This window comes from Nerophis lumbriciformis, linkage group LG12, assembly GCF_033978685.3.
Source record: "Nerophis lumbriciformis linkage group LG12, RoL_Nlum_v2.1, whole genome shotgun sequence".
In the NCBI taxonomy this organism is placed as follows: Eukaryota; Metazoa; Chordata; class Actinopteri; order Syngnathiformes; family Syngnathidae; genus Nerophis; species Nerophis lumbriciformis.
In genome coordinates, this window is record NC_084559.2 from 34,963,670 (window position 1) to 34,976,162 (window position 12,493).

The 12,493-nt window shown below is 37.0% G+C and overlaps 1 protein-coding gene across 1 annotated transcript in view; it reads left to right on the forward strand.

Moving 5' to 3' along the window:
• The first annotated feature begins 12,351 nt into the window (after window positions 1-12,351).
• Window positions 12,352-12,493, forward strand: part of erap2 (endoplasmic reticulum aminopeptidase 2) — a 43,086-nt gene continuing 42,944 nt past the window's right edge. Inside the window, exon 1 of the mRNA XM_061986475.1 lies at window positions 12,352-12,445. The gene's annotated coding sequence lies outside the window, so the exon portion shown is untranslated. The remainder of the gene's footprint in view (window positions 12,446-12,493) is intronic.

The window sequence follows — 12,493 nt, forward strand, 5'->3', positions numbered from 1 at the left end:
ATTTGTTTAACTAATGTTTGCCTTTTTACGGAAATATTTCAACTGCATGGAGGTCGTGCACTGACTGGCCCATCTGTCACAGCTTATGATAAGATGTGTGGTTTGGCTTCTGCACAACTCCAACTGTCAAAGTTGGCGACACCTGGGATGCAAACCATCAACTGTTGTCGATACCCGCCTTTCCTCTGGATTAAAAAATATATATATATCCAGAGTTTAAAGATTGTACTTCCAAAAGTAGCAGAACTCATTTTCTGGTGGAGATTTCAGAAAGTCCATCTGCAAGTAAATACATTGTTAATCCTTGAAATACAGTACAGGCCACAAGTTTGGACACACCTTCTCATTCAATGTGTTTTCTTTATTTTCATGACTATTTACATTGTAGATTGTCACTGAAGGCATCAAAACTATGAATGAACACATGTGTAGGTAAGTACTTAACAAAAAAGGGGGAGATAACTGAAAACATGTTTTGTATTCATATATATTAAAACTCATTTGTATACGCGAGCCTTTAAATAGACCCCACTTTTAGACCAGTTGATCTGCCGTCCCTGTTCTGCTCAAGACGATCTCCGGCTGGCCCCACTATGGACTGGACTCTCACACTATTAACTACAAACCCCGCTTCCATATGAGTTGGGAAATTGTATTAGATGTAAATATAAACGGAATACAATGATTTGCAAATCCTTTTCAACCCATATTCAATTGAATGCACTACAAAGACAAGATGTTTGATGTTCAAACTCATAAACTTTATTTTTTTTTTGCAAATAATAATTAACTTAGAATTTCGTGGCTGCAACACGTGCCAAAGTAGTAGGGAAAGGGCATGTTCACCACTGTGTTACATGGCCTTTCCTTTTAACAACACTAAGTAAACGTTTGGGAACTGAGGAGACACATTTTTTAAGCTTCTCAGGTGGAATTCTTTCCCATTCTTGATTGATGTACAACTTAAGTTGTTCAACAGTCCGGGGGTCTCTGTTGTGGTATTTTAGGCTTCATAATGCGGCACACATTTTCAATGGGAGACAGGTCTGGACTACAGGCAGGCCAGTCTAGTACCCGCACTCTTTTACTATGAAGCCATGTTGATGTAACACGTGGCTTGGCATTGTCTTGCTAAAATAAGCAGGGGCGTCCATGGTAACGTTGCTTAGATGGCAACATATGTTGCTCCAAAACCTGTATGTACCTTTCAGCATTAATGGCGCCTTCACAGATGTGTAAGTTACCCATGTCTTGGGCACTAATACACCCCAATACCATCACAGATGCTGGCTTTTCAACTTTGCGCCTATAACAATCCGGATGGTTATTTTCCTCTTTGGTCCGGAGGACACGACGTCCACAGTTTCCAAAAAAAATTTGAAATGTGGACTCGTCAGACCACAGAACACTTTTCCACTTTGTATCAGTCCATCTTAGATGAGCTCAGGCCCAGCAAAGCCGACGGCGTTTCTGGGTGTTGTTGATAAACGGTTTTCGCCTTGCATAGGAGAGTTTTAACTTGCACTTACAGATGTAGCGACCAACTGTAGTTACTGACAGTGGGTTTCTGAAGTGTTCCTGAGCCCATGTGGTGATATCCTTAACACACTGATGTCGCTTGTTGATGCAGTACAGCATGAGGGATCGAAGGTCACGGGCTTAGCTGCTTACGTGCAGTGATATCTCCAGATTCTTTGAACCCTTTGATGATATTACAGACCGTAGATGGTGAAATCCCTAAATTCCTTGCAATAGCTGGCTGAGAAAGGTTTTTCTTAAACTGTTCAACAATTTGCTCACGCATTTGTTGACAAAGTGGTTACCCTCGCCGCATCTTTGTTTGTGAATGACTGAGCATTTCATGGAATCTACTTTTATACCCAATCATGGCACCCACCTGTCCCCAATTAGCCTGTTCACCTGTGGGATGTTCCAAATAAGTGTTTGATGAGCATTCCTCAACTTTATCAGTATTCATTGCCACCTTTCCCAACTTCTCTGTCACGTGTTGCTGGCATCAAATTCTGAAGTTAATGATTATTTGCAAAAAAAAAAAAAGTTTATCAGTTTGAACATCAAATATGTTGTCTTTGTAGCATATTCAACTGAATATGGGTTTAAAATGGTTTGCAAATCATTGTATTCCGTTTATATTTACATCTAACACAATTTCCCAACTCATATGGAAACAGGGTTTGTAGATCCACTCTACGTCCATTGCACCGGTCGCCCAGGGCGGGTGCTCCCACATCTGCGATCCCCTCCAAGGTTTCTCATTGTATCCCATTGGGTTTTTTGCCCTGATGTGGGATCTGAGCCGAGGATGTTGTTGTGGCTTGTGCAGCCCTTTGAGACACTTGTGATGAAGGGCTATATAAATAAGCGATTGATTGATATTGTAGTTTCTTCAAAATAGCCACCCTTTGCTCTGATTACTGCTTTGCACACTCTTGGCATTCTCTCGATGACCTTCAAGAGGTAGTCACCTGAAATGGTTTTCACTTCACAGGTGTGCTTGAAGCTCATCGAGAGAATGCCAAGAGTGTGCAAAGCAGTAATCAGAGCAAAAAGTTGGCTATTTAGAAGAAACTACAATATTTTTCAGTTATTTCACCTTTTTTTGTTAAGTACATAACTCCACATGTGTTCATTCATAGTTTTGATGCCTTCCGTGACAATTTACAATGTAAATAGTCATGAAAATAAAGAAAACCCATTGAAATGAGAAGGTGTGTCCAAACTTTTGGCCTGAACTGTACATTTAAAAAACAAAAACATTTTAACCACAAAAAACTATTATAGTGTACATCTATATATATACCAGTATACTGTCATACATCATAATATGTTGTTCGCGACTAATGTCAATATTTTAACAGAGACCGAATATCAATAATAACTCCAACAAGGCCATGTAGGACCAGAGAGTCGTGGATCCTAACAAGGCAGTAACTCGACATTAAGATCCTGGAGTGGCCTGTCGACGGCCGAGACTGAGATTTGCCGAGCAACAGCCTCAAAACCTTTCGGATTTGGAGAGTATCTGTAAAGAGCAGCGGACCAAAATCCCAAGATGTGTGCGACTCTAGTTAATGTCGGACCTCTGCACTTACAAAGACAGGTTTCCCCATCGTGTCATATAATATTTATTTCTGGATTTTTTTTGTTGATATTCTATTTTCTTTGTATAGGTATCCATCCATCCATTTTCTATACATTTACAAAACCAGCTGGGGATCAAATAATTATTTCCCCTTCTGTAAATGTGATAATGTACTTCAATGACACAGCGTACCTCAAAGTTTGGCAATACCTCAATTTTGATGCAGTAATGCCTGAGGGATCGAAGGTCACGGGCATTCAATTTTGGTTTTCAGCCTTGCTGCTCACGTGCAGTGATTTCTCCAGAATCTCTGAACATTTTGATGATATTACAGACCATAGATGGTGAAATCCCTAAATTCTTTGCAATAGCTCGTCGAGAAATTTTGTTCTTAAACTGCTGAACAATTTGCTCACGCATTTGTTGACAAACTGGTGACCCTCACCCCATCATGGAAGCTGCTTTTATACCCAATCATGGCACCCACCTGTTCCCAATTATCCTGTTCACCTGTAGGATGTTCCAAATAAGTGTTTGATGAGCATTCCTCAACTTTCTCAGTCTTTTTTGGCATTTGTGCCAGCTTTTTTGAAACATGGTGCAGGCATCAAATTCTAAATGAGCTAATATTTGCAAAATATAACAAAGTTTTCCAGTTCGAACGTTAAGTATCTTGTCTTTGCAGTCTATTCAATTGAATATAGGTTGAAAAGGATTTGCAAATCTTTGTATTCTGTTTTTATTTACGATTTCACAACGTGCCAGCTTCACTGGTTTTAGTTTTTGTACAATATATGAGTGTAGAATGTTTTCTTACCACTTTCTAACGGCGTGCGCTGTCACCACACAGTTAAAAACAAGAAGCTTTAAGAGGAGCAGCCTCAAGATGAAGACCATCACCGTGTTGGTCCATACTGCAGCATCTGGAACGTGCCAGATTACACAATATTTAATAGGAATTCTTTGCTTGTTTTTTTTTTTGCTAATTCTGATAATACCAAGTATGCTTTGTCACTTCACAGAGAGAAAAAGACAATAAGATAAGATAAACAAACAGACTCTAGGATAGGGGTGTCCAAAATGTGGCCCATGACTCAAGCTTTGTGGGCCCACAACATAATGTCAAAATGAAATCAAACAAAAAATAACAATAAAAAGGGGGGGGAAAGACCAAAAAGATGTACTTTTATGAGAAAAAGCAGATATGTTGACACTAATATTTAACAATAATAGACATTGTCCCCTATAACGGGGGTTCTTAACCTTGTTGACCTCGCAGCCCAACTTTTCCACAACTGAGGGCCCCAGGTCCCACTCAAATATCAACACTGAATTAGTAATCTTACTCTTGATTTTGTCACGACGAGGATTATGGGGGGTTTGTTTTCCCGAGATGCAAGAGAAGTTGGAGTGGACATGGCGTGAAGGTAAATACATATTTATTCTGACTATAAAAAGAGTGAACAAAAAGCGCGCACAAGGCGGAGATAAAACTTGGCTATGAACAAAAACTTACACTTAACGAAGACTAAGGACATGAAACAAAAGAACTGCTAAACGTGACATGAATAAACAAAACTTACTTGGAACAAGCATGGAACAATGGCATGGAAGAATAGCATGATAGGCAAGGGTAACAGAAGCAATGTCGCCAGGACGACCAACAGAAAAAGACAGGCTTAAATAACAGAGACATGATTAGTGACAGGTGCGTGAATCAAAATGTGCAACAGGTGAAACTAATGGGTAACCATGGTGACCAAACAAGGGAGCGTAAACATGAACTAAGAATCTTAAACAACCAAACAGGACATAACTTAAACAAAACATGATCACAGACATGACAGATTTTAATGGTAATCAATAATTATATCTAACCTGCTTACAGTTTACAACCTTGCCAAATGATACGAAACGGTATTAAGCACAAATATTATTATTTATTTAACACATAAACCCAAGGTTTATAAGGTACCAACTAAATATACAGAGACTCATAATTAACTGATGGAAAATGCCTTTACATACATTTATGTAGTGCTAAAATAAATAAACGCAATTACTCATAATTAATACTAAATGTATTTTTTAACCAAACTGTCGATAACATTTTTAAATAATACAGCTCCACCACTTTAGTCATAATTTTTGCGCTTAAGAAACTTTTACATCACTTCAAGCAACACTGACCTATCACACAAGACTGACACAAATGTCTGTCCTTAAATAAAGACTGTTTTCAGCATTTAAAAAAAAAAAAAAAAAAATTCTAAAGAAAATATCAAAATGGCCCACACATGCTTTGAATATATAGTACCTTGATGGAAAATGTTTGGACACCCTGTTCTAAGTCATAAAAATATGTATCAGTATATATGTAATAGTATATACAGCTAATTCAATTATTTTTAAAAGAGGTTGAGATTGGAAAGTAGAGAGACAAATGTTACGACTTATACTTAAAAAATGTTTTAAAAAAAAGATGTTTTTTTCCCTGACAGGCTTGTAGGGATGATATAGCCTCCGTATTTTTTCCTGACCAAACGTATATACATATACATACATATACATATTAATATATATATATATATACACACAGGTAAAAGCCAGTAAATTAGAATATTTTGAAAAACTTGATTTATTTCAGTAATTGCATTCAAAAGGTGTAACTTGTACATTATATTTATTCATTGCACACAGACTGATGCATTCAAATGTTTATTTCATTTAATTTTGATGATTTGAAGTGGCAACAAATGAAAATCCAAAATTCCATGTGTCACAAAATTAGAATATTACTTAAGGCTAATACAAAAAGGGGATTTTTAGAAATGTTGGCCAACTGAAAAGTATGAAAATGAAAAATATGAGCATGTACAATACTCAATACTTGGTTGGAGCTCCTTTTGCCTCAATTACTGCGTTAATGCGGCGTGGCATGGAGTCGATGAGTTTCTGGCACTGCTCAGGTGTTATGAGAGCCCAGGTTGCTCTGATAGTGGCCTTCAACTCTTCTGCGTTTTTGGGTCTGGCATTCTGCATCTTCCTTTTCACAATACCCCACAGATTTTCTATGGGGCTAAGGTCAGGGGAGTTGGCGGGCCAATTTAGAACAGAAATACCATGGTCCGTAAACCAGGCACGGGTAGATTTTGCGCTGTGTGCAGGCGCCAAGTCCTGTTGGAACTTGAAATCTCCATCTCCATAGAGCAGGTCAGCAGCAGGAAGCATGAAGTGTTCTAAAACTTGCTGGTAGACGGCTGCGTTGACCCTGGATCTCAGGAAACAGAGTGGACCGACACCAGCAGATGACATGGCACCCCAAACCATCACTGATGGTGGAAACTTTACACTAAACTTCAGGCAACGTGGATCCTGTGCCTCTCCTGTCTTCCTCCAGACTCTGGGACCTCGATTTCCAAAGGAAATGCAAAATTTGCATGGTTGGGTGATGGTTTGGGGTGCCATGTCATCTGCTGGTGTCGGTCCACTCTGTTTCCTGAGATCCAGGGTCAACGCAGCCGTCTACCAGCAAGTTTTAGAGCACTTCATGCTTCCTGCTGCTGACCTGCTCTATGGAGATGGAGATTTCAAGTTCCAACAGGACTTGGCGCCTGCACACAGCGCAAAATCTACCCGTGCCTGGTTTACGGACGATGGAATTTCTGTTCTAAATTGGCCCGCCAACTCCCCTGACCTTAGCCCCATAGAAAATCTGTGGGGTATTGTGAAAAAGAAGATGCAGAATGCCAGACCCAAAAACGCAGAAGAGTTGAAGGCCACTATCAGAGCAACCTGGGCTCTCATAACACCTGAGCAGTGCCAGAAACTCATCGACTCCATGCCACGCCGTATTAACGCAGTAATTGAGGCAAAAGGAGCTCCAACCAAGTATTGAGTATTGCACATGCTCATATTTTTCATTTTCATACTTTTCAGTTGGCCAACATTTCTAAAAATCCCTTTTTTGTATTAGCCTTACACAATATTCTAATTTTGTGACACACGGAATTTTGGATTTTCATTTGTTGCCACTTCAAATCATCAAAATTAAATGAAATAAACATTTGAATGCATCAGTCTGTGTGCAATGAATAAATATAATGTACAAGTTACACCTTTTGAATGCAATTACTGAAATAAATCAAGTTTTTCAAAATATTCTAATTTACTGGCTTTTACCTGTATATATACATACATACACAGGCCAAAAGTTTGGACACACCTTCTCATTCAATGGGTTTTCTTTATTTTCATGACTGTTTACATTGTAGATTGTCACTGAAGGCATCAAAACTATGAATGAACACATGTGGAGTTATGTACTTAACAAAAGAAGGTGAAATAACTGAAAACGTGTTTTGTATTCGAGTTTCTTCAAAATAGCCACGCTTTGCTCTGATTACTGCTTTGCACACTCTTGGCATTCTCTCGATGAGCTTCAAGAGGTAGTCACCTGAAATGGTTTTCCCTTCACAGGTGTCATAGTTGTGATGCCTTCAGTGACAATCTACAATGTAAATAGTCATGAAAATAAAGGAAACGCATTAAAATGAGAAGGTGTGTCCAAACTTTTGGCCTGTGCTGTACATTGAAGTAACATAGCCTACCTGCAACTTCATCTTCATTGCAGATGTCAAGTTGGTCCTCTAGAGTGAAAGTGACAAAAACGTTTTAATAATGGCGGAATGAAGTAATTATTAATGAGGATTATTATAGTTTGTGCTTACCTGAGAAGGTGTAGTGATGTCTCCTCCTGCTCAACCTGGGAAGTCGGCTCACAGAGCAGCTGTATGACGGCCATTGGCTGGTTGCCACCGTGATGGCGGCCACAGCGCGGCGGTCAGGATGCTTGCGGTTGGCAGCCAAGCGGACCAGCTGATTGGACGTGTGGCCTTGTGAGGGCGACCTCCAGCTGATCTCCAACGTCCCTCTCCTCAAGTCCCTCACCATGCATAGCAGCAGCGTCCAGCCCTGCCTCTTCCCTGACAGGTGGACGGGCGCTGCCACTGATGCCAGCATGGCACAATCTCCTTTTCAAAATAAGAGAAATATGTTTTTATCTGGGAAGGAGTTCCCGATAGGATCAAAAATATTATCATTTATTACTTTTGGTTCCAGACTGTCACGAGAAGACTGCATTGCTTGCAACGTGACCCCCAGGATGTAGAGATAGAAGACAATGTGCAGGTAATAAGATCATTCATTTGGCAGAAAAATAAAAACTAGTGCAGCGAGTTGGAACCCGCTTGATTCAGTCCCAGTTCAGTTCTCAGTTCCGCCTGGGACTCGAAGCTGGGTTGTGCGCATGAGAGACGAGCGGGTTAACCACAGAGCTAAAAGCCCGGTCTATCAACCCATTAACCAGCAGTGCTCTTAAGGCTGTCAGAGAGTGAGGTTTACTAAAGTGCTAATCCGTGACACACTATTTCAATACCTTTGTGGCACTTGGTGTTATGTCCAGTTGCAGACGAGGCGCCGGCTCAAGAACTTGGCCGAGAAACAAGTAATCAAGCACTCAGAACGGACTCAGCCGGATTGCCTTTTGGTTATGCTGCAATGTCCATGCCAAAAGAGCTAGAAAAGGCGCTGAAAAGTACAGTAAGGCTTCACTTTTCAAAATGCGCTAGCTCGATGCTAATTTACATTGGCATGCTACTGATTAACAATAACTAATTTTTTTCACCGACTCTAAATTTGGTAATCAAAACTACAACTAAGGCACAAGTTACTGTTAAAAAGCTAGTGTATAAAAAGTACAATATTTACAGTATAAACACTTTGTTGGGTTCAACAAAAGACCAGAGCTTAATGAAAAAGACTACATCCTGGCTAAGGCAACACACCATAGCCAATACAGTACTGCCATCTAACGTCTTGGAATTGCAACTGCATTAAGTCTACTATAAATTACAGTACAGTACAGTACTTGCAAATGAGATGTACAAAACAAATGCAAGAAAACAAGATAACTGACAGCAGAGCTCAGTGTTAAATGTTTGAAAAAATAAAATAAAAACTTTTTTTTTCAAACAATTAACATTAATTAACACATTTGAACACACAACAAAGTATCGAAAATTGGTATCGTTGAGTACCTGTATCGATACTCAGGTATCGGGAATTAGTGGCGTATCATTTCAAATGTAAAAGGTGCCCAACCCTGATTGTAATAAAATAAAAAAATACAAATCAACATGCAATATTTCTATTTAGGAAAAAATAATGTTTATTGGTATAATTTTTTTATTTTTTTTTATTCAAGCCATCAAAATAAATTCCTCCTAAAATCTAAAATGTGGTTGACAATTTGCACAATTTGTTTCTTTTTTATTTCTTTTTTTTAATTTATTGGTATAGAGCAGATCTCAGTTGGAAAACCAGCATGTTAGCTTCGTAGACGACCTTTTTAGTGTCCATTTTAAATCATGAACAGTACTTTTTTTAGTTATTGTAAATACTTTTGACCCTCTGTTTTGGCGACATAATCACAACCACAACCCTAAATGTTGAATATTCACAATAAACATTTATCATGCAAGACAATAAAGGATCACAAGAGGAACACATAGGTCAGAAGGTTGTTCAGTATGTTTACATTTGTAACATTAACTTAACTAGACAACTTTTGTTGATCAGTTACTGTCTAAATCAAAGATATACACATATATATATATACATATACATATATATATATATACATACATATACATATATACACATATATACACATACACCTATATATATACACACATTGTGTGTATATATATATATATATATATATATATATATATATATATATATATGTATATATATATATATATATATATAAACATCGTAGAAATGCAAAAGTTCTTACCTGTGCACGTGTAGATGATCATAAAGAGGAACAATAAAGCTTTGTGTGATTCTGCCATGTCTGCAAACTTAATAATGCGTTCATGATTAATGTTTCTCTCCGCACTTTGTCCCCATGTTGCATCTACAAAAAAATGTGTGTGTGTGTGTGTGTGTGTGTGTGTGTGTGTGTGTGTGTGTGTGTCTGTGTGCGTCTGTGTGCGTGTGTGTCTGTGTGTGTGTGTGTGTGTGTGCGTGTGTGTGACTGTATCAACACACATTTCGACACCCCCAAATACTAGAGATGTAAACGAACGAGTCGATTAATTTGAACGACTCTTCATAATGAACGATGAGAACCACTTGCTGGTTGTGAGGCGTTCTTCATAAGCACATTTCCCTCGCTGTCTTCAAGTGAACCTACTTTTTTTTTTTAAACTAACAAAACCTTAAAATTAGTTTGATTCAAAGGAAAAGTGGCAGGAGTTGCATAAACTTTTCAGGTTCACTAGTTCATCCATCCATCCATTTTCTACCGCTTCTCCCTGTTTTGGGGTCACGGGGGAAGCTGGAGCCTATCTCATAATTGTTGTTATTAATTGTATTTTTTTTTTCTATACTGTTAAATGCTTTATTGCAATTGTTTAAGGAAATGACTGTACATACTGTATTGTCCTTCAACATTGCTTATTTACCCCAAAAAGAACAATTATATCAAAATAATAATGTCACAATACACCATTTCACAATATTTGTGAAATCTTGACCATTTATGTCAGGTAGGTATTGTTTACTTTTTCATCTATTATCATTATTATTTTTCTTATTTTTCTGTCTTCTCATTTCAATCTCTTACTACCATTATTATTTTTATTATTATTATTACCATATTATTTAGACTATAGCTTCTTGTTTTATTTGAATTTTCTTTGGCTAACACTGATGGGTGAAAATTGGGGAAAAATAAAGTTAGCATTGTTTTTTTTGTTTTGTCATGTTGTCATGTTATTTGTTTAGTTTTACTTTATACCATATTATTATTTTTGCTTTTTTCTTACTCCTCCTATGCTATGTAACTATTACCACCATTATTATGATACTATTTTTGTTTATTTTCATTTTCTTTGACTAAACCTGATGGGTTCATTGTTTCACTTGAAAAATAAAACAAAATGTAAGCATTGTTGTTTTTGTTTTGTCGTGTTGTTATGTTATTGCTTATTTATAGTAATTGTTTTGAATGTAATATAATTATTATAATTGTATTTTTCTTTCTCCTCATTTGTATATTTTACTATTATTATCATCATATTTATTTTACTTTACTATTTTGTTTTATTTTTATTTTCTTTGGCTAACCCTGATGGCTAACCTGAAAAACATGTGATCATTGTTGTTTTTGTTTTGTTATTGTTATGTTGTTTATTTATTTCAATTGTTTTAAATGTATTATCATTAATATGATTGTATTTTTCTTCCTCCTCATTTGTTACACCTTACTATTAATATTATCATATTATTTTTACTTCAACATTTTGTTTTATTTCTATTTTATTTGGCTAATCCCGATGGCTTGCTTGAAAAACACGTGAGCATTGTTGTTTTTGTATTTTGCATGCACTGTATTATGGTAAATTGTCTATGTGCAACGAAGAGAAAAAAGAACAAAACATATTAACATTTCAAAGTAAATAAACAATAACTACAGCGAATGTCATTTATTGCTAAAAAAAATACCTAAATAAGGTAACACTTTAGTATGGGGAACACATTTTCCCCATTTATTAGTTAATTATTAACATGCAAATTAGTAGCATATTGACTCCTAATTAGTCATTATTAAGTACTTATTAATGCCTTATTCTGCATGGCCTTATTATACAACCAGTAAGCCATTAACTAACAGTCTTCCCTCAATAACTTTAGAATTATTGCTTATTAGTAACCCTAACCCTAACCCTTATATGTTCCCCTATTGTCCAAATAATTGTAAATTAAGTATTTGTTACTTTAATAAGCAACTATTTAATGGTGAATATGTTCCCCATACTAAAGTGTTACCATAAATAAATAAGTAAAAATGCACTCACTTACTGTCAAGTTATGGCACAACTTATTATGACATTGCCTAGTTTACAATGAAAACACAAACCAAATGACATTATAACCAATATTTTACAATCATTCCCAGTAGTAGCGTATATATTGGGAGTACATTTTAATTATTCTGATCCAAATGTTATTTTGATTCCTAGCAGGGGTCTTTTTTTATATATATAAAAACTAGTTACTTGGGGGGATCAGAAATATTAGATTTTTGAACGATTTTTTTTTTAAGAACGGCTCTTTGAAAAGAATGTAACAAACACACTCTGTCTGTCGTCTTTACTCGCGTGCTCCCTCTAGCGGCCCTTCAAGTCACTGCAGTAGGCGGGGAGCTTAAAGAGAAAACGAAAGTGTCCTGTGGCGCCACAAAACGGGAGTGATGAAGCTAAAATGATCGAGGTAAATCTTTCTTGATATTTGCTGCTATTCTTCGCGTCCATCACTTGT